Source organism: Rattus norvegicus, chromosome 2 (genome assembly GCF_021556685.1).
Source record: "Rattus norvegicus strain SHRSP/BbbUtx chromosome 2, alternate assembly SHRSP_T2T, whole genome shotgun sequence".
In the NCBI taxonomy this organism is placed as follows: domain Eukaryota; kingdom Metazoa; phylum Chordata; class Mammalia; order Rodentia; family Muridae; genus Rattus; species Rattus norvegicus.
This window is the reverse complement of record NC_141535.1, coordinates 1,477,737-1,498,405: the sequence shown is the minus strand read 5'-3', so window position 1 is coordinate 1,498,405 and position 20,669 is coordinate 1,477,737. Positions and strand designations below refer to the sequence as shown.

The following is a 20,669-nucleotide window of genomic DNA, read 5'->3' as shown; positions in this document are numbered from 1 at the left end:
ACCGGCATCGGGAGGGGGAAGGTTGACATAAATCCCCACCGTAGTTCACTCTGCACTTTTATTGGCACTCCCTGGATCAGCATGAGGATCACCAGAGTTGTCATCTTCTTGATCCTCTGTCTTGATATTCCGAGTAAGTCGTCCCGGAACCCAAACTGGAGTTTCATTATCCTGTGGAAAAACACAAACAGCTCCCCTGTATCTTATCAAAACAGGATCCGGGCCCTTCCATTCGTTTGTCAATACATCCTTCCATTTAACTAATTCTTTTGTCCTTTTGGGCTCTGAGCAATGTCGCTCAGCCGCTGTTTGCCCAGCTTCATCAAGATTTAAAAAATTTAAGGTAAAAAGGGCCAAAGCAGTGGCCACTCGGGGTGTTGGGGGGAGTTCTATCATAATTCCCCCTCTTTGTTTTATTAAATATGATTTGAGCGTCCGATGAGTGCGCTCTATGATTCCCTGTCCTTGAGGGTTGTAGGGCAGGCCCGTCAGATGGGTAACTTGCATCTGAGCACAAAACTGACGGAATTTTTGAGATGTGTAGGCGGGGCCATTGTCAGTTTTTACACATCTTGGCTTTCCCCAAGCACTCCATGCTTCAAGGCAGTGCTGAATGACATGTGTTGTTTTTTCTCCTGTAAGTGGGGTGGCATGTAGAATGCCAGAACATGTATCTATAGATACATGCACATACTGTAATTTTCCAAAAGTAGAATTATGAGTAACATCCATTTGCCAGATTTGCAATGGCTGTATTCCTCTCGGGTTGACCCCGATGTGAGGAACTGGGAGGAACTGGCAGCACTGTTGGCATTGGGTGACTATATCACGTGCCTCTTTTCTAGTTATAGAGAAGCGGCAGCGTAAAGTTTCCGAGGTAACATGGAAATTGCCATGAAAAGTTTTAGTGGCCTCCAGAGGAGAGGCCAGGGCCACAACTATCATTTTTGTGGCTTTGTCAGCCAAATCATTCCCTGAACTCATTGGACCAGGGAGTCCAGAATGGGCCCGTATATGAGTAATATATACAGGGAATCTCCTATTTACTAAAATAATTTGGATTTTTTGGAAAATCTCTGCTACCTTGCTAGTTGTCTTAATTACGCCGGCGGTTTCAAGGATATTAACAGCATTGACCACATAGGAGGAATCTGAAACAATATTTAGAGGCATCTGGAATTTTTCAAGGACCTCCATGACCACTAGGCATTCTACCACTTGGGGTGAGGTTTCAAAATATTGTCGTGAGAACACTTGGGAATTTACCACATATGCTCCCACCCCTGTTTTTGACCCATCCGTATACACTGTTATCCCTTCTTTTAACCGTCTGTGGGATGTGACGCGAGGGAAAACAACAGGTTGTGATCTGGCAAAACATAATAGGGGGTGTTTAGAATAATGATTATCTATCTGTCCAGCAAAGGGAGTAACTAACACTGCCCAAGTATTTGAGGTAGCAGCTAGTGTTTGAACCTGAATGGCTGTATATGGTACTATCAAAGTTTTGGGTTCTTTCCCAAAATGAGTAATAGCTGCCTTCAACCCGCAGAGTGCAAGCTGAGCGACCGCATGGGGATACCAGTCAATAATCTTAGCAGGAGATGCATTGGGATGGATCCATAATAAAGGCCCATTCTGCCACAAGACAGCTGTTGGTAATTGCATAGTTTTGAAAATGCACAAATCAAAAGGTTTGGTTTCATCAATGCGCTGCAATTGAGCATCCTGTAAGGCCTTTTCTACAACTTGTAAGGCCCGGTTTGCGGCTGGGGTCAATGCTCTCAGAGAGGAGATATGAGAGTCCCCTTCCAAAATATCAAATAAGGGCTTCAACTCAGCAGAGGAAATCTTTAAAAATAGTCTCAGCCAATTTATATCTCCCAATAACTTTTGGAAATCATTTAAGGTATGCAAATGATCTCTGCGAATCTCTAATTTCTGGGGAACTATTTTTTCAGGATAAATGACCGATCCCAGAAATGAGCCAATTTCTGCAATTTGAACCTTTTCTACAGCGACTTGTAGTCCCCATCGTCCCAATGTTTTGATTAAGATGGGATATGAGGTCTGTAAGGTTGTTAAATCTTTATCACATATTAAAATGTCATCCATGTAATGAGCCAGAAGCAAAGATGGAAATTGCTTCCTTATAGGTTCAAGGGCTCGTTGCACATATAGCTGACAAATAGTGGGGCTATTGGCCATGCCTTGAGGTAGGATCTTCCACTGAAATCTCTTATCAGGTTCAAGATGATTAGTAGCTGGTATAGTAAATGCAAACCTCTGTCTGTCCTGTGGACACAAGGGGATGGAAAAGAAACAATCCTTAATGCCTATAATTATTATCTTCCATTGCTTAGGTAAGGCGGAGAGTAAGGGTAGGCCTCGTTGGATCGAGCCAAATAAACGCATCTGTGCATTAATGGCTCTCAAATCATGGAGAAGTCTCCATTTTCCTGATTTTTTCTTTATCACAAAATTAGGAGTATTCCATGGTGAAATGGACGGTTCTAAATGACCAAACTGCAATTGTTCATTAACCAATTTCGTGGCAGCTTCTAATTTTTCAGAGGATAGATGCCATTGAAGAACCCATATAGCCTCTTCTGTAAGCCAGGGTATGGGCATAGAACCCTCAATGACACCTAGGAAAAACCCAGGCCTTGTTTATGGGGGTTTGCGATTGGTTCAATGGGCATGAGACAGCCCTGTTCTAATCGCCCTAGGCCTTTCCCTTCCTTATAGCCCATCCTTGACATCATGTGGGCCACTTGTGGGGGGTATTCGTTAGATAAGGTTAGTCTCATGGTCTGCATAACATCTCTCCCCCAAAGATTAGGGGTAGGGGAAGTACATAGGGAACAAATTGTCCCTGTTGGCCATCGACAGTCGTCCAAGTTAGAGTGGCAGAGCTGATTTTAGGGCACGACTGGTAGCCTAAGCCTTGTAGCGAGTGAGAATATCTTATGGTAGGCCATGATTGAGGCCACCATTTTGAGGAAATTATACTTTTATCAGCCCCAGTATCCAGAATGCCTTCAAATTTCTTTCCATTAATTTCTAAGCTCAATTTTGAGCGGTTGTTAAGATGAACCACCAAATATGCCAAATCATTACCAGTGGACCCCATGGGCCCCTTGGTATCCTATATTGTGGTTTGGGAGCATGGAAGGAGTAATAACTGTGCTATTCTATCTCCTTCACTTATGGAAAAAACCCCATCGGGACTTGAACAAAGAATCTGAATATCAAGAGAGTGCTGAGCTTCAACAAGGCCTGGATGGACTATCAGTCCTTGTAGGGCGAGAGACCCTCTCCCAAGGACAAGGCCTATGGTTCCTGGGGACAAAGGCCCCACAGTCTGAGCAGGAATTGGCTGAATGCCCATCTGGGGCATTAGAAAGAAGTCGGAGGCGGCACACAGGTCCAATTTTGTGTCACCTCTTGGGGAGTCTCCTCTGTCAGGGTCATGGCTTTCTGAAAGCGGTTCCCATATCTTTGAGGGCCCTGGGACCGGGGGCCCAACGATCCGTTTTTTGACATCCCATTAGGCTGAGCTTCCAAAGGAGGGAGTAGTTTTCCCTTAATATCCCTCACTGAGCGGCACTGGTCAGGCCTATGGTAGCCCTTGCCACATCGGACACAGATAGTTGCAGGCCTCCTGTCTCCCTTGGTTATCCTACAGTCTCTTTTTAAATGGCCCATTTTTCCACATTGAAAACATGATCTTGTATCTGTCCCTTTAAGGGGGCGTTGCCGGGACTGGAGAATGGCGGCCGCCAAGCCTGCGTTAGTAAGAGGCCCGCCGAGTTCTCTGCAGACTCTGAGCCAGTCCTGTAATCCTTTGTTTTTTCTGGGTGCTATAGCTGCCCGGCATTCCTGGGTGGCTTGCTCGTAAACGAGCTGTTCTATGAGCGGTGCTGCTTGCTCCGCATCACCAAATATTCGTCCTGCAGTCTCTGTCATTCTGGCTACGAAGTCTGAGAATGGTTCCTGAGGTCCCTGGATGATACGAGTAAGTTGATTATCGGCCCCGCCTTTCCTAGTGAGTGTCTTCCAGGCCTTAATGGCCGAGCTGGAGACTTGAATATAAGCGCCCCAATGGTAATTAGCTTGGTCCGCTGCGAACCGACCCTGTCCTGTCAAGAGTTCAAACGTCCATTCTCGCTGCTCAGGCGTTAACGCCGTGGCATTAGCTCTGGCCTGTGTTTGAGCCGCCTCATACCAAAGGGCCTTCCATTCCATATAATGGCCCATGTTCACAAGGGTCGCTTTTGCAATCATCTGCCAATCGGCAGGTGTCAAATAATTTAGGGCCAACCTTTCAAGAATGGTTAGGGTGAAATTGACTGTAACTCCATACTTTCTGACAGACTCCGCCAGCTCTTTTATCTGATTATATTCGACTGGGGTATGAACCCGCTAACCCTCCTGCGTTTCAAAGACCGGGAACGTCATCCGCAGCTTCATTCTCACCCTATCGGGGACTAAAGAGAATGCGCAAGAGCGCGTCTCGTACAGAGGGGGTGCGGTTGGCGACTGCCGCGGCAGAAGCTTTTTATTACCTTTCTTTCGTTCCTCGGGGTGATATTTCTCTTCCTAATATCTAGCTGCTTCCTCATCTAACTCGGCCTCCTCCTCTGAATCTAAGATTCCATTCTCAGAGCTATCAGAACTGTCGAGGTTCAGCGCTTCTAGCTCTTTCACAGGGTATATGCTGGCTCCCCCTCCCGGTTGCTGTGTAGAGAGGGAAGTGCCGGAATCTGAAAGCTTTAACACTCCCTTATCCACGGACTTAATGGGAGGGCTCTTTTTCTTTCTCAGGATGTCCTTTTTCTTGCGCGCGCCTAATCTCTCACTACGTTCAGTTTCTGACATACTGTCTCAAAGTACCTCGAGTGTGGTCTGCCCTCCTACAACTGCTGCCTTGCACACTTCATCTGTTAAGCAATTTTTGACTAGTTTTCATATGGCTTTAGTTCCTAGACGCAGATCTTTCTCCGCCAATTTTCTGTCTAGGTCCCTTCCAAGTTTGTCCCATGAGGCAATTGTAAACGAGCCTGAGCAGGCAAACCACGGAGCCACCCTGTCCACTTCTTTCACAAAGTTTTTAAGTGTTCTTCCTCCAATTTTAATGTCCCTCTGCTTTAGCACCGTTTCCAGAGCCGTGATCACAGACTGTAAGGATCCCATGAGGGACCAAGAACGCCCAGCGGCTTATCTACGTCCGTCTGACAAGGCATGAGTAGAAACAGACACGCCACTCTCTTATATACGGGAGTCTTACGCGCACTTCCCGGGCGGTGCTATCGCGTCCCTGCTCCCCAACAGTAAAGGGGAGCTGCGCGAAGCTCACTTGTTTACGAGAGACTGAGACGCGCCTCCAGCTGCTGTCCTTTTAGCAGCAGAAACGGTGAAAACAGTATATAATAATAAGAAAGAGTAAGGTGGCTCCGAGAACAAATACCATAGCCTCAATAAATCCTTCCCAAGGCGGCGACAACCCCAGACCAAAATCCAAGAAAGACATGCCTCTCTGAACGTATTTTTTTTTACCTGCAGTTCTGAATCCTCCTTGTCACAAAGGGGTCTCCGGAGGTGCTGATGAGGTCTTTTTCCCGGGTTTCTGGCACCAAATGTCCCACACTACGTCTCGCCAGCAAGAATGACGCAGGACACAAAGGATCCTTCTGCAGAAATAGCTTTAATGCATCTTGAGAGTGAGAGCACAAGCTTACAATACGGAGACCCCGAGTGAGGGAAAGACCATCCCTTATATAGGAAACTATCCTCGCCTAGGACGTGTCACTCTCTGTCTGGTCGCTGCCAGATGTGCCAGATGACGTACCACAGCATACGTGTCCCCCTGAGTGAGGAATTTACCAGGCGCTTGTGTATTGCCCTTTTATTAGATGCATCCTGCCGGATATCGGCGCCATCTTACAATGGAGAATGTGATGACGGCCCTCCACAAGTTCCCTTTACATGACCTTAGTTAATTGTTTTAACAATCTCTTGGAATGTGTTCTGAGTAATAGAAAGTATGGTTACTGTCTAAGAATCAATTACTTGGTGATACATGGGAGACTGACAGAATTCTCATTGCAGTTTTGACTATCAGAAAGGGATCTACTAGCAGTACTACTATTAAGAGAGCTTAATAATCACTGATATTTCAGTAATTCTTGTAGGATCATCCTTAAGAATTAAGAAGTCATCTATTTGTCTATATAGCATCACTGCAAGAAAGTACATCTTCATAGATCTGCAGCTATCTGCTCAAAAGGGGTGGGCTAGTACCTAATGATTGCTATATATGTTTAATAATAACAAGAAACATATATTAATATCAGGAATCTTTCCTAAAATGAATTCTCTTGGGCTTCGCCTATAAAGCAAAACTGTTGCAGATTATAATCTGAAGCATACCCCCTACTATGGCTTCTGACAAAAATGTTCCCAAAAGACTGGTTCCTAGGCCTTTTCCTTGTAAAGATGGAGTATTGGAGTTAGGAATATTGTGGGGCCTCACCTTGGCAGTTTGTCTTTGGTTGTAGAAGATAGCAGGCTGAGAATGCCATGGATAACAAACAATTAAACAGTGTTTCTTCGTGGCAGCTTTGGTTTCTATCTTCAAGTTTCTGCCTTCACTTTCCCTTATGATGATCTAATCTTAAGACAAAGTGTTTCTGTATTAAGTTGTAATTGGTTATGATGTTTTATCCTAGTAATAGAAATCAAGCTGCAGCACATGGTTTCTGGTGCTCAAACTCAGGTCTTGATGTAGTGTGGCAAGCCCTTTGTTGACTAAACCATCTTTTCAGCATCAACCCTTAATATTTCTAAAAGATAGTATTTTCAGTGTAAACAAACTGCAGCTTTCCATAAGGATATATCATAGGTCTGAAATTTTAATTAAAGGAACCTGGATATAACAAAACAACACACACTTTAGCAAAATCTCTCCTGGTCAACTGCCACTACACTGAGTGTCCATCTGTGAATTTGAAAGACAAAACAGTTGTCAAGGAGGTGTGGTATAGTGATTAGCATGCCAAACAAATTATAAAGGGAAGGAGCAAAATGCTTGACTGGTTTGTTAGCTAAAATTAATTTGCATGGGGATTTTGTTCATGGCATACAGTGTGTCTTTACCTGTGAAAATTGAACATATAGACAGAGCTGTGATATTAATGTGTGTGTGTGTGTGTGTGTGTGTGTGTGTGTGTGTGTGTCTCAAATATCTTGAGTCACAGCTCCTCCTCCACATGTCTTGTACATTAGATGAATTGTTCACTATTATTTTTCTGGCAAGGAAGAAAGAAAAAACTCAGTGTGGCAGCACACAGCTGTACTTCCAGTATTCGAGAAGTAGGGACGCAAAGAACAGAAATTCAAGGTCATTTTCAATTACACAGTAAAATTAAAACCAACATAATGTTCATGAGATGCTGCCTCAACAATTTAAAGCTAGAAAATGTTGTGCTTTAGGAAGTGGATGGGGGCTGGAGATAAACTTCAGAACAATGCATCCCTAGCATGTACAAGGCACTGATATACATTCTTCTATAACTTAACCAGATATAATGACTTGAGCAGTTCATCCCAGGACTCAGGATAAGATTTTATCATACATAAGGAATTTGAGGCTTGCCTTACCCTAGATCTTCTAAGAAAGGGCAAGTGTGTGTGTGTGTGTGTGTGTGTGTGTGTGTGTGTGTGTGAGAGAGAGAGAGAGAGAGAGAGAGAGAGAGAGAGAGAGACAGAGACAGAGACAGAGACAGAGAGACAGAGAGAGAGAGAGAGAGAGAGCAAGAAGAGGAGGAGGGGAGGAGGGAGGCGGAGGAGGAGGAAGAATGAAGAAGAAGGAGGAGGAGGAGAAGAAAAAGAAGAAGAAGAAGAAGAAGAAGAAGAAGAAGAAGAAGAAGAAGAAGAAGAAGAGGAGGAGGAGGAGGAGGAGGAGGAGGAGGAGGAAGAGGAAGAGGTAGAGGAAGAAGAGGAAGAGGAAGAGTTAGAGGAAGAGGAAGAAGAGGAAGAAGAGGAAGAAGAGGAAGAAGAGGAAGAAGAGGAGGAGGAGGAGGAGGAAGAGGTAGAGGAAGAAGAGGAAGAGGAAGAGTTAGAGGAAGAGGAAGAAGAGGAAGAAGAGGAAGAAGAGGAGGAGGAGGAATAGGATAAGGAAGAGGAAGAGGAAGAGGAAGAAGGAGAAGAAGAGGAAAAGTCATGTGGAGTTTCATAGAATATGTATTCTATTAGGTTTTAGATAAGCAACTGTTTTCAGTAGAGGCATTCTTTTCAGTTATATTTTGAATACTAATTGATAACAGACTTGCTGTGAAAGAACAGCATCAAGAAGAGAGTCCAAATAACAATTGCTATCATGTATGGTTATTAGTTTGACATAGTTCCCACTAAGACTATTGCATGATCAATTTAATTTTATCCTCACAGTGAACAGAGGAGGAATGTTACATCTCTAAAAATATGTAGATTTTCACAGTGTTATATCTTTTAGACATCCACAGATGAAACACTGGTCTGTCAGGAACCAACTATGTTGATCACCATGTTACCTTGCAGCATTAGCTAGAGTATGCTTTGCTCAGTTTGGTCTTCTCCTTTTAGATATCATTTCCAGTTCTTTCTATACTGAAATGGCCAGTGAATTCAGCAATATTTCAAATCACCGCTTCAGTTAGACCAGGTATCTGTAATTAGATGGATCAAGAGAAAAGAGACAACATTGATTGCTGATACTGCAGTGCATCGGGAGGAAATCCTCAGTCTGACAGAGAAGATCAGTCATTTCAACTACTTGTACCCAGAGTGTTGAACTAGCAAAATTTCTGACTTTTTAGTTTATTTTTTCACAGGACACCTTTGTAAACATGTCAGTTAGAGAAATGCTTGTTGGCTGCTTAAGCCTTAGCTGTGTAGATACAGTGTGCCTAAACTTTTATTTCTGCTTGAACTTACTATTTCCAGAAGCCCAAATCATATCATGATACAAAAAAAAGAAATGAATTAACAATTTGAAGTAACATTTTAAATCAGTTGGAAACATTCTAGATTATGATTATCAAAACACATTGATTTCTGTTTAGGAGGAGACATTTGAAATTATGAAAAGTAAATAGCAATGGCCACATTCTAAAAGCTCTTAATCGACATTGGGTAGGTTTTATTATAGACCTTAGAAATTCCAAATCCTGACTGTAAATATAATTTACCAAGTTTGCAGAGAGTGAAAACAGCAGTCTTCAGAATTACTCAGAAGTGATGATAAGAGATAACCTAGTGTGGGAAAGAATTTGCTGCAGAAAGAAGAGAATTCAAATTTCTGTGCCCACACTTTAAAACAGTCATGGTTGTATACAGCTATAACCCCAGTGCTATGATGACAGGGAAAGCATTTCTGGAGCTTGTGCACAGCAAGATAGCATCAGTATAAGTGAAAGGCTTTGAATTGAGAAAATTGTGTAGAAAGTTATAGAAGAGGATACTATTTACTTTCTCTGTCTTCTGCTTGAACACATAGGCATGAAATACATAGACAGACAGACAGACAGACAGACAGACAGACACACACACACACACACACACACACACACCATATCACACACACTAATTCTTGGTGGTCATGTACTGAGGAATATTAAATTAAAAAGTTATAACCTTGAACTCATGAAAATGTCCACTTGACCTTTATAATTGCCATTGATCATGAATACTATTTTGTGAACCATGAATCCACATATGTAAAATAAATCAGTTGTCAGAATAAAGAAAGGGCATGACATATTAATATTAGAAAATTTAAAAAAACCTTAGTTTATTATTTTTGGGGTGTGTGTGTGTGTGTGTGTGTGTGTGTGTGTGTGTGTTGCATGTGTGTGTGTTCACGTAGGTCTTCTGATTCCACAGCATGTTTATAGGCCAGATGGCCAATTTCTGTAATGGGTCATTATCTATGGATTCCTATGTTTAAAGTGAGGGTGTTAACCTTGTTCTGCAAGTCCTTTTACCCTCTTGCTGGCCCAACATAATTGTCAAAATTTAAATGAATTTCTTATAAGCAATTGATGAAGGTTATTTACTCATCATGAAGTTAGAAGTTCATATTGAAGCTCAGCAAGCCTCTGGAGTGACAATTCCATTTTATGTAAGCATAGCAGACTTGGATAAGATTTGATAAGGGCTTATGACTAGTTATATTAATATTCATAGAGTGACCAAATTGATCCTTGAAGAAGTCACCATTAAATTGGAAGACAAAGAACAAGAGCCAAATAAGTCCAGCAGCTACTGAGATGCAGTCACTGACTGAGCTGAGTCTGAGCAAACATCAAAGAAACAGTGAGCTGTACTGTAGCCTAAGTAATGATACAAGCAAAAGCACTAAAATTCCTTGAATGAGGCATATAGGTATGGGAAAAGCACTTCAACCTGGGTCTTCACTTGACTTAGGCTGCATAAAAATCTACCTTCCAGAAGTTTACCTAACAATGAAGTTGCTCACCTCATCTCACCTGCATGAAGCTGTATATGTATCAAACAATGGACTAAGACTCCCTGCACATAAATTGTTTATAAACTTCTCTTTCATGATCAACTCCCATTCAAAAGTATTCAAGAGCATATCCACATACTGGAGAAAGAAATCTGTTTCAACTGGCCTGAGACAGTTTAGAATATATACTCAGTAAGTCATATTGAATCCTCTGGAACAACTTTCAAGGGAAACATGCTGTTTAATGTCATATACCTAGTGATAATGAATATGCATTTGATTAAATCAAATGCATCTTGGAAACTGATGTTCACAGTTAATTAAGGCTTGCCTAATCAAAAAAAAGCCAATCAAAACAGAAATATCGACACTGAACTCTGAGTAAACAATTCCTCCTTCTCGAGAGGTCCACAAATTAAAGCTACACTGAATACCAGTGTTTCTCACTTTGCTTTTGAATAAAGTTTCTTTGTCACCTTGCTCTCTGTGACTTCTTGTAATAAGATGAAAACATCCTGGAAACACCTCACCTAGACAGTAACCTCAGATAAAACTGATAAGCATCTTCTTCAAATAATGACACGAATTATGGAAGCTCCAAAAGAATTCTCCTGTTACTTTCTTGTAAGAACTTCTAAGAATGACACAAACCATGTCTAATCTCATGCCTATTCAAAGAAATCAGAAGTTATAAAAAAATTCATCCTAGTGTTGTTTTTTGTACCAATTTCAACTTTAAGATATTAAGTACAATCACATTGGAATTCTTTTTCTCAGAAGTTTTGATAATGTCACCTACAATTAAACAAGAGGAGAATCCTTAATGAATTTCTCTAAAATACATTTGCATGATAGATAAAATATTAACTCTAGAACGAGAATATTAGAAAAATGCTTGTTTCTGTCTTACTGCATTGAAAATGTAATTTATACCACTTTGTCCTTTTCAAAATGCAGATGTTCATAGTATACATAGTAGATTATGTGGACTATTAATAATAATAAAAGTTTCTAACAATAATTGAAGAACAGAGCCAGTACTTTGAGACAAAAATGCTTCTGTCACCTTTAATGTATATAGTTTTTGCTATAGGTACACAATGATTTCTACATATGAAAGTCTAAATGCTCTACCGCTCATGCTTTCTGGTTTCAAGAGGTGAAAACTTCAGTAATAGCTTTTAACTTCAAAATCAAAATGAAAACAAAATGCATGAACAGAAAGAACAGAAGGAAAATAAAAGAAGGGAAGGAAGAAAGCGTGGAAGGAAGGGACAAAGGAAGGGAAGAAGGAAGGAACGAAGGAAGCGAACAAGGAAGAAACAAGAAGAGATTTGGTAAGTTGCTCATTTGTCAGGCTACATGCCAGTATATAAGACACCCTTGGATGAGTTCCAAAACTGTACAAGATCAGGCATGGTTGTTCGTATCTATAATTTATTGATGAATATCAGACATTCAAAGTCATCACGGGATATATAGTGAGCTTCAGGCAAGTCTGGGGTTTATGAGACCTTGTGGAAAAGAGAGAGAGAGAGAGAGAGAGAGAGAGAGAGAGAGAGAGAGAGGGACCTAGGGACCTAGGGACCTAGGGGTAGAGGAAGAAAGGAAGGACTGACTTCAAGCGATAGCGACGCAAGATGGCAGCCACCCCAGGCTCGGGAGTAAAAGTCCTTCGAGATTTCCGACTGTTGGAAGAGCTGGAAGAAGGCCAGAAAGGAGTGGGCGACAGCACAGTTAGCTAGGGTCTGGAGGACGATGAGGACAAGACACTCACAAGATGGACAGGCATGATAATAGGGCCTCCACGAACAATTTATGAAAACCGAATGTGCAGCCTTAAGATAGACTGTGGGCCACACTAGTATCCAGAAGCATCCCAGTCTGTGAGATTTGTAACAAGAGTCAATATGAACGGCGTGAGCAGTTCCAATGGAGTGGTGGATCCACGAGCCATGGCAGTGCTGGCAAAGTGACAGAATTCCCACAGCATCAAAGTCATCCTGCAGGAACTGAGGCGCTTGATGATGTCAAAAGAGAACATGAAGCTGCCACAGTCACCAGAAGGACAGTGTTACAGCCATTAGTCACCAAGGCCCCGGCCTCCCTTCCCCATCCAACCCAAGTCTTCATTTTCCACAGTAGTGAATTTTCTAGATCAATCTGTAGACCTCAAAGTACTGGAGAGGAAGCCCCACTTACACTTCATCCTGAGACACAGCTCTGATACTAACTTCTTGTCCATTTGAAATACCTAAGTAATGCTGTGTAACATCATCTGTTGAGTATAACCGCTGTCTGCCTGGTTGAACTTATGGGATCAATAAGGTGTGTTGAAATTGGTTTCCTTTGGGAGCGGTGGGCACAGCTAACGCAACTGTGGACAGACACGTCTCACACAATCACCTGCTGCTGGCACTTAGCCTGGGTATGCCTTTGCCCGCCCCGCCCTCTGCCACAGCTGTGTGGTGGCCCTTAGAAAAGATGGGGAGGTTTCAGGTAGCAGCCGTGGGACTGACCACCACTAGGCTTGGGGTGCTCTGGGTGTACCCATGCTTTCTTAAGTCTTAAGTGATTGCCCCATCCGAGCCATGGTCCCCACTCCTCCACTCCCACCCTTAGTCAAAGCTTAGATTGTAACCTCCCCTCCCCTAAAATTGGCTGCGGGTGAGGAATTCAGAGCTTCCAGTCTCCCCACCTTTATCAAGGGGTGCTGTTTTCCCCTCCTCAAGTCCCTTGTTGCCCATCACCACCCAACACTTGCTGTGGCCAGAAGCCATCAGATGAGGTTGAAAAAGCTGGCCTCCCTCCCCTAGCTCTGGACCACACTTGTTCACCTGCCACCAGCCTGGGAAGGGAGCGCTGGGTCTGCGGCCCTGCCAACACCATCAGCTCTTGTGCTTTGAGCTCAGGTCTAGAGGTGAACAGAGCAGTCACAGGGCGACTCAGACAGGCCACCGCTCAGGGTCCTTGGATATATGCCTAGAGAAAGTCCATGGGGAGAGTCCTCGGTGCACATGGTTCTGAGTTGGTTCCTTTTCCCATAATTGCATTGATTTTACAAGTTGAAGAGGTTTGAACAGGGCTCTCAGTCACCCTGATCACCCATCGGGTCTGGAGTGGAGTCTGACAGCTGGAGCAGGAGGCCCTGACTCTGCCAACTCGGGTTTCAGTGTTGCTCCTCAGACCCTGGGCAGGGACCCAGAGGAGTTCTGTGTCACCATGTTCACAGATCCTTTGCAGATAGGTGGGCCTGGCTCCTGGCTCATTGACAAGCTCCCCACTCTATTCAGGACCACTAAATATTGAAATGTGGATGCATACTGAAATAAAGGCAATTCGATGTGTTGCAAAGGGAAAAAAAAAAAGGACTGAGCAAATGAAACACTGGTGATTCTTTCTTAGTCCATTCAAGCCTCATTAAGTTTCAAATTTTCCAAACTAGCCATATGTACAGCAAACTTCAAAAAGACAGTGATAATAACCACATGGCAGTCACCTGGGGAGGGAATTTGCTCACAGTGGTAGAATATAAATGAGCTGAGTTGATAGTATAAGAATAACGCAAATCCTCAACTGATTGATTTGAAGTATCTTTTCCCACATATGAGCTTACTTTAATGAGATGAATCATGGACATGTCAACCATTAATGAAGTACAATTTTTTAAGCCTTCTCTATTCCTATTTTAAGTCATGGTGACTTCATGCAGGATTTTCTGATAGTATATATCAGTATGATATGATCTTACTAAAATCAATAGGAAATACAGTCTAAATTTTTGAATCCTAATTAATTAAAGATGAATATTTACACAAAATTGTTTGTATCAAATTTGACAAAGTTGTTTTCGTGAATAAGAAGGGCACACAGAACTAAACCCTTAACAAAAATTAAAATCAGGACCTATAGAAAAGCTTCATGGGTTTTCCTTGGTCTCTAGTAGAGAACCTAAGTTCAGTGTCCAGTATCTATACTTGGTGGGTCATTACTACTTGTCAATCGAGCTCTGGAAATTGGGTACCCTCTCCTACATTTTGCAAGTACTTGTACTCATTTGTGCAAACATGTACAGATGCATGAAGCAAATATTTAAATCCGCATTTAAATATGAAAAACTAAAAAAAGTCAAAAAGAAAATGAAGGACAAAGAACAATGATTTGAATATACGTCATGTTAATGCTGTACATATCTATAAAAAAGTCATTTAACATAACCTTGAAACAGCATAATTCAGATAGTTACAATGCAGTCCCACACTCCAACCCAGTATTTAATATCAAATTATTATCTAGAGTTATTCAAATCAATAATTTCTACAGGTGCATTTAATAGTCTTTGTTCATTAAACTAATCAAAATCTATGCTGTAGTTATTTGAAGAGAAAAAATTTTATGAATCACGTGATATCAACTGAATAAATATGAAAATTATGTATGCAAACTTTACAAAAGTTAGTTTCAACACGAAAGTATAAATTTACAATTTAATAAACAAGGAACTAATTGATCAACCAAATGTTAACAACTAAAATTCATCTATGTATGCAATAGAAAATAATATTTGAGATATAAAATTAAGACTTATGTTAGTAAAATAATGCATAAGTTATTTTACTTAAAAAGAAAATCTTATGATCGTATTAATACAGCTAGAAAACATTAAGAAAAAACTTAATACTCTTAAAAATGGGCTACATATGCACACAAATTTAGAAAAGTTTGATACATATACATTATATTATAATGTCATTTCAAAAGTTAGAACTATCATTGTGTTTGTTATGAATGAAAGGAAGATGTTTCAGACCATAAACAGAAATAAAATTTTCTGGAATTATACATAAATAAAAGGCATTTAGAAACTAAAATTTTTAATAACATCTCCGTCATAATTAGATGGGTATGTTCCTGCCTTCTTGCAATGAACATTGAATTGATCTCTATTGTATCAAGAAATTTGTGATAGCTGTTCGGTACAGAGAATGAAAAGCTGTCCTCTGGACAGCTCATGGTTATCACACTCATGAACCCACAGCACCTGTCACATGATCAAGCCAGCTAGAGTCAGGGCTTAGATGGGGTGACCAATCCTTGCCAATGCCATATTGAGGGGCTTTTGGCATTTGATGGCTACTGGTGAATGAAGAATCATTCATTTTTTTGGGGGGGGGGTATTGCCTTGGTCATTTGCTTGCGCTTCAATAGATTCCCTTCATGAGTGACACTAGATTCTGATTCTTTGGTGAGATCTAAAAGGTAAACAGATGAAGACATGGTGTCAGGAGATGTATTATAGGAAATATGGTGAGATTTGGTAAAGAGAATGTAGAGTGCATACAAGAATATTTCTTTATATAAAAAATAAAGAAAAGTATGAAAGGACAAATTACTTAATTAACAGAAGGTAGAATATCTCTATAGACAAATTGTAAATAGCTTATATACATAAAGCTAGAAATAATAGATGAGTTTAAAAGATGTACAAATTTTCTTCACTGTTTAAGAGATCATCGTAAGAGATCATGGAAGAGAATGTAATATATTCATTATACATTATATTATATTATATTATATTATATATACATTATATTATATTCATTGTATTATCAGTTTGAGCTAATTCCTCCCTGTTAAATTATAAGCATTTCTAAATTCCTCAGAAAAACAACCTCAGAATAACTACTTTTAGTCCCCCAAAGTCCAGGGAATTGGGGCAAAAACTCTTCAATGGTTTCTTCAAGCTGTACATAATTATTTTTATATTTATTACTAAACCAAAATTATGATCTTTTACATTGGCACAGAATTTATTTGATACAAATTTAGATTTTTAAGATTTTCTTTAATATAAATTTCTCATTGATTTAAAATTAATATTGTTACTCTGATATACATGTATTTTGCCTATACAACACATTTCAGCATAGATGGCTTATACCCAGTCCTTTTCTGCTATTAAAAAAATGAAGCTGAGATGATTAAGCACGTGAGTTTAAGGCCAAATAGCAAATTCATGTCTCTAAGTTTATTGTTAGAATGCTTTCAAGATAATTTATTAAGATAATTAATCGACAACAGTTCAGATTACTTATATAGTTAGATGGTTTCTTAAAAACACCAGAAGACCACAAAATATGACGTTTAATGTTCTTTAACTTTTATTGAGACATGTCCACTCCCACCAGCTCCCCTTTGGTATATTCAAAGAAGAAATTGAAAATCTCCACCTCCACGTGAGGTCATTTATTGTCGCAGACAGGCACTATGCAAAAATTGCTCCAATTCTTCTACAGACTAATTACTGTCCAGAAAAGGAAACATTGCAGAATAAGTTGGCTGAAAATTTCTGCCAAGCCAGAATGATTAGCCCTTCAAAATTCAGTGTTTCAAAAGTCTGTCTGATGATCCTAGGCCAGAAGGCTGAAGACTTGCTCTCACGTGTTGCTCACAGGGGACTGTGCAAATAGAAAATTGTCTCTATAACCTGTCTCAGTTCTAGAAGCCATGCTAGGCTTCCTATATTTACAGATATATGGGTCATTCTCAGATTACTGGCGGGGTTGAAAACTTAGTATAATCTTATAACCCACTCAGACTATTTAACTTTGAGAATACATATTTAATTAGCTAGTTATCAGATAATACATAAGCTAGCCAGGATATAACAGATTTTAAGCCTTTTAAAAGCTAAAATATATAACTAAATGTTCTGTTTAACTGATAAAAGTTGGGCTGGGTGTTAGGTACATCTTATACTTTTAAATTACAGAATGATAATAGTTGTGCTCAACTTATATTTGAGAAAAAATTTTCCATTTTTTTTTTAATCAAAAGGGTAAAAGAGTAGATTGATGTCATTATTAAGGTGAAGGGAGGTACAGGATAGAACCAGGCCTGTCATTGGATAAGAAGGAAGGATGGGTGGGAGAAAAGTTTTAGAGAAGCAGAGGAAGCCAGAGTGAGAATGTGAGAGCACAGAGAACATGGCAGTAGATGTTTAGATGCCTGTCTGTACATATTACAGGATGTTATGACTATTCTCAAGGGATGGGTGTGTACAGGATTTTGTGCCATCTAGATTGGCAAATTATATATTATCAATTGCATCAGAAAATATTGTTTGATGTGTTCTTTCATAAGGCAACTTAATTGAGTTTAAGAGAGTGTATGGTGGCCAGATGCATGGGCCTACCAAAGAATTGGGGTGTGTTTACCTGGCTTGGTGGAAACCCAACCAAGAGGGCTGTGGATGAGGGAGGAGCAGCCTGACAGGGTGCCGTGTTGGGAAGAATAGTGTGTCAGAAAGTAGATGGGGCAGCATGGAGCCACTGAGATAAATTATTGCTATTTCCAATGGCACCAGAAATATTAAGGGAGTGAGACAGCTAGGGTATAACTGGGAACCAGTTCTGTCAGGTTTTTTGTTTTGTTTTGTTGTTTTTATTTTTACTGCAGCACATATATTGTGTGTCGAGTGTCCTGAAGGGAAAACATGCTTAAGCCCTTGGGTATGAAGTGATTTATTGCATCATGGCCACATATAACCATGATGGGATACTAAAGACAAAGATAGGAGAGTGAGGATTTTTAATTTCCAAGAAATTATAGGATTTTGGTGATCCCTAATCATATGATTTTCTTGGGTAAGATATATACCTTGTGATCTAGACTAATAGATGAATCACAGAAAGAAAAAAGGTAGAAGCAGAGTTATCATTAAAGGTTTTTGGGGCCTGGGAATCAGATGCAAGGGACAGAGAGACTACAAGGCCACAGAATATGTTGCTTATCAATTATATTCAGTGGTTACAAAGGGGATGGCAGGTTTGAGGAAAGCAGCCAGTTAGACAGGACTGTGAACTAACACTTCCCTGCTTATGAAAGAAAATTCAAAAGTCACATCCAGCTGGAAAGTCTTATGAATACTATGAAGTTCCTATTAATGTGGGGAGCCAGGACTACCCTAGGCTGTGTGAAAGACCTGGACAAAAGAATAACTGGAACACTAGTTCTATTCCCTTACCCAGGATCAAACTTGTCAAGGCCTGTCTGATGCTGAAGCCAATGTCTTAAAGGAGTCAAGGTTGAGGGAAGAGATTCTTCCCTTAGGTTGTGGTTATCAGTTCTTAGGCAGCTGTAACTGTGGTATCCATGTTCTTTTCGTCAGCATTGTCTGACTTAATCATTTGCTGACTTAGTTGTTCCCCATGTACAACCACCTATACCCCCAGGACTGCAAATTATAAATATGATTCTACAATTTCTAATAAAGAGCAAATAAATTTCAAGCAATCATCACAAAAATGTTTACTAACAGCAATCACATTTTAAATGAGACAAACTAAAAATAAATTGAACACCATGTGCTCCAGCTGTATATCCTCTGGACATAACCCCAAGACACCAAATTACTACAGAGGTACTTGTACAGTTTCACCCATTGTTGCTTAGTACCCAGCAGGGAGGAAATGCAATTCATATGAATCCTAATGGGGTGACTGCTCTGCTTTTCCTTTCAGTTATTTTGCTATACTGCCACTATGCCATCCTCATCGTGCAATCCTAGATAACACAGTGATCTATGACTCCAAGATATAATGTTTGACTATGTAATTGCAAATATTGGAAGAGAAATGAAGTCTTAAACAGTGCTATATATTTATTTAAATGTCCCTGTTTGTTTTATTCCAGAGACTGTGCTACAAAAGGTCCATACACACTTCTCCAACAATGACTTCTTGAAATTCCTAGGCAAATGTATGGGACTAGGAAATATCATCCTGAGTGAATTTACCCAGTTCGTAGATACTAGTCCAAAGCTTGGAATACCCAAGATACAATTCATAGACCATATGATGCTCAAGAAGGAGGAAGAACAAGATGTGTACACTTCAGTCCTTCCTAGAAGGGGGAACAAAATACTCAAGAGGGAGGGGAATATAGGGACACAGTGGAGCAGAGACTTAAGGAAAGGCCATCTAGATACTGCCCCATCTGGTGATCTATCACATATGCAGCCACCAAACCTAGTCAGTATTGCTGATGCCAAGAAGTCCTTACTGATGGGAGCTTGATGTGGATGTCTCCTGAGAGACTCTGCCAGAACCTCACTGATATAGATAAGCATGCTTGAAGCTAACCATCGGACTCCATGAGGACTCCAAAAAAGGAGTGAAGGAAGAGCTGAAACGGTTTGCAAACAAATAGGAAGAACAAAAATATCAACCAACTAGACTTACCAGTGCTCCTAGGGATTAAACTACTAACCAAATAGTACTCATGCAAAAGCCTAATGCTTCAGTTGCATGTGGAGCAGAGGATGGCATTGTCTGGCATCAATAGGAAGACAAGCCCTTGGTCCTGTGAATGTTCCTTTCTCCAGTGCAGGGGAATGGTATGCTATTGAGGTGCGAATGGGTGGATGGGAGGAAAAGCATCCTCATGGAAACAGGGGGTGGGGTGTGGGAGAGTGGGTAACTGGGCAAGGGAATAACATTTGCAATGTAAATATATAAAATATCAAGTTAAAAAATGTTACCACTCTCTTAATAACCCTATATAAGTTTTTAAAATCCATTTGTCAAAATTCTTACTAAGTCTGTTTTGTGTTCACACATGGACTATGATGGATTAACACCATATCTGGGAATATCTTCTCAATATTAGACATAAAATCTGAATATGTGATTATTTATATCCATTTTTTGTTCAAGAAGAATCCGATGCCAAAGAAAATTTCCTCTTTTTGATTAGCATGAAAATTATATTCAAAATAAGCTAATAAAATAAAGGATACCTGAGTGTATACACATTCATATACATATTCATATATATGAATATGTGTGTATATATGTATACATGATGTAGGCCTCCTTCACAGGGCATCTAGGCCTTGACAGTTCCCTCAGGCCTACACATTGCATCTAGGCCTTCATGTTTTCCCTAGACCTTTAACAGACAGCAGCTTTGCCCTCTGAGCAACCAGTGTACAGAGGAATTCATAGAGAAACCCTGTCTGAAAAACTAGGGGAGTGAGACAAACAGATTAACAGATCTCTCTCTCTCTCTCTTTCTCTCTCTCTCTCTCTCTCTCTCTCTCTCTCTCTCTGTGTGTGTGTGTGTGTGTGTGTGTGTGTGTTCAACTGAGGAGGCACTG

General features: G+C 40.5%; 1 long non-coding RNA gene and 2 pseudogenes across 1 annotated transcript; 2 read left to right on the top strand and 1 right to left on the bottom strand.

Moving 5' to 3' along the window:
• LOC148006609 (uncharacterized) overlaps positions 1-20,669 on the bottom strand; it is a 2,902,548-nt pseudogene that overhangs the window by 1,453,418 nt on the left and 1,428,461 nt on the right.
• On the top strand, positions 3,759-20,095 carry LOC147995884 (uncharacterized). The gene is made up of 3 exons (XR_015673288.1): positions 3,759-4,018; positions 5,566-5,723; positions 19,205-20,095. It is a non-coding gene; the product is annotated as an uncharacterized LOC147995884 (long non-coding RNA).
• LOC147995885 (ubiquitin-conjugating enzyme E2 variant 1 pseudogene) lies at positions 12,151-12,657 on the top strand (annotated as a pseudogene).